This window comes from Podarcis gaigeae (assembly GCF_964106915.1).
Source record: "Podarcis gaigeae genome assembly, chromosome: 6".
NCBI classification, from domain to species: domain Eukaryota; kingdom Metazoa; phylum Chordata; class Lepidosauria; order Squamata; family Lacertidae; genus Podarcis; species Podarcis gaigeae.
Genome location: NC_139682.1, coordinates 76,236,508 through 76,239,395, shown reverse-complemented (window position 1 = coordinate 76,239,395; position 2,888 = coordinate 76,236,508).

The following is a 2,888-nucleotide window of genomic DNA, read 5'->3' as shown; positions in this document are numbered from 1 at the left end:
CTCCGGCTGCAGCCGCGGCTCCGCCCGCTCGGTTCCCAGCGCCCCGGACGGCCCTTCCTTTCTCCGAGGCCTCTTGCCGAAGCCCCGCGCTCCTCCAGGGCGAACTTCCCCCGGGGAACCCCCGGAGTGCGGGCGGGAGAAGCTTTCTGCAGGGCCGGGGAAAGGAGGCTGAGGGGCTGGAAGCGAGCGGAGGGCAGCAGGGACCCCTCGCCCTGGCCCACCTCTTCCACCCCTTTTTACAAGTGCCATGCACAGTCCTGGGACAGATTTATGGTGCCATAAGCCTATCTTCTCCCACACAGTTGTTGATTATTATTATTATTATTTAACCGTGTTCTCCTTCATGTTAAACATTATCTCTCTTTTTCTTCTACAGGAGAATGGGTAACTTTCAATAACAGTGTTATAGGAATTCTAAGGTCTATACAGTATATAAATCATATGTTCATAAATTTACAAGGCAAACACATACATAAGTACAGAATATTAAACTATGTGTCTGAAACAGTACAGGAGAGCAATCCCGAAACCATCTTGACTCTCCTGAAATGTTTCTCTGCAAGGAGGAAGAAAATGGGAAAGCTTCCCCATTGTCTCTTTGCTCATAAATCCTGTCTTAAGGGCGTGTCTGTGTATGAAAAGGGTGAACCTGTGACCTGGATTCAGGAACTGAGTATTTACCATCACAAAAAAATGGCCAAGATGCCTAGGTAAAAGCAATCAGTGACCATTATCAGGTATCCTGGCAGACAGGTTTTCTGCTGTAGACCTCCCCTTCAGTGATGTATGGTATGTATGATGTTTTGCGGGGTGGTCTTGAGCTACAGGGGAGGCAATTTTCAAATGTCTATATAAGAGCTTGAACACCATTGTTCTAGGTTCCTCTCCGCCCTCCCTGCATGGGGTGAGCAGGGGACCCTGTTGCAACAGTTTAATAAAGATCATGCTTACTAGCTGCTTTGCTTCCCAATATTTCCTGGTTGGCCTCTGTTATTTTCTCCTACCAATAGAGAACCTACTTAAGGAATCTGTATGGGCTCTTAGATACCCCATAAGGGAAAGGGAGCAGTATTTTTCTTATAACAAACTATAAAGGACATTGTTAAATTTTGTGCTCACAATATATGTGATACACGGCAGATAGCCAGGATCTTCCTTGGCCCCCTTCCAAATAACATTTGCCTTCCTACCACCTAAGATAGACCTGCATATCTGTGACCATTCAAGCAAAATGCACCCCACCCACCATGAATGGAAGCCCACCAAGGGCTTCATAAATTTGCTTTTGATATCTTGTCTGAAAATTCAAAAGCAAAGAGTGAACTGTCAAGCTGAACTGCAAACAGCTGTCCAATATGATCACATTGTGTCTTTGGAAGCTACCACGTGTCACAGGGGTTGGTAATTATGAATGACATTTTCAGTAGCCGTTGTGCAAGTTCCTAACATAGTTGTTCTTTCTGGTAAAGCAAGTCAAAGTATGTAAGCAGGTCAGTCTAGCCTGGGCATTACAATGGTGCCAAACTGGCTTTTCCTGTTAATTGCTTGCAATTCCAGATTCATAAGGCCTATGGGTATGTTTCTCTTATTTTAAAGGCCTATTGTGCTCTCTTTGAATGCTATTAAGTTTCTGTTTCTGAAACAAGAACCCTGAGTTCTTCCTTAACTCATATTCTCTGAAGAATATTTGGGAGTGGCAGGTGTAGCAAGTAAAAAGTGAAGACAATGATGAAGCCACAGCCACAAACAGAGAATTGTCTGTCCATACCGGTTCCATTATGTCTCTTTTCTGACTAGATGCACAGAATGGTAATATATTTTGTGTGACTTTACAGAATGTTATGTACAGTGGTACCTCAGGTTAAGTACTTAATTTGTTCCAGAGGTCCGTACTTAACCTGAAACTGTTCTTAACCTGAAGCACCACTTTAGCTAATGGGGCCTCCTGCTGCCGCCGCGCTGCTAGAGAACTATTTCTGTTCTCATCCTGAAGCAAAGTTCTTAACCTAAAGCACTATTTCTGGGTTAGCGGAGTCTGTAACCTGAAGCGTATGTAACCTGTAGGTACCACTGTACCAGTATGTCTCTGGTACTGGATATAAATATGAATTTATACATGGCACTAAGGTCCTCTTCTCATGGTAGACTGTTAGTGTAGTATTTGCCGCAGTGTGGTCCCCAGGGTGGAATGTACAATGCCCTCTTTAAAACTGTTTACAGTGGTACCTCGGGTTACATACGCTTCAGGTTACAGACTCCCCTAACCCAGAAATAGTGCTTCAGGTTAAGAACTTTGCTTCAGGATGAGAACAGAAATCGTTCTCCGGTGGCGCGGCGGGCGGCAGCAGGAGGCCCTATTAGCTAAAGTGGTGCTTCAGGTTAAGAACAGTTTCAGGTTAAGTACGGACCTCCGGAACGAATTAAGTACTTAACCCGAGGTACCACTGTATCTGTGAAGCAGTCTGTGTGGCTGGCTTTGTCTTGAGATGCTATGAATGCAGGTTCTTCTTCTTTGGCATTCACTCATAGCCGAGTGAGATTGTCTTCCATGAACACGGTCTTAACAGTGAGTCCATAAGTGACTGTGGAGGCCAATTCTGGACCCACAAGTGAAAGGCGCTAATAAATGCTTTCAGCAATGGAAGCTATATTGTGGCCAACCATCTGTAAATTCCTAAATTTAATGTTCATTTACATAGAACTAGCCTGGCCACAAAATTCCCTAGTGGAATTTTAATCATTGGATTTGTTGATGAGCACTTAAAATTGTATTCTTATCTTAGAAAATGTTAAAGACGGACTTATCTGCACAATTATTCAAAGCTTTCACCCCCAGCTGCATTTCAGCCATTCTACTGAAACATTTATTTATTTATTTATTTATTTGG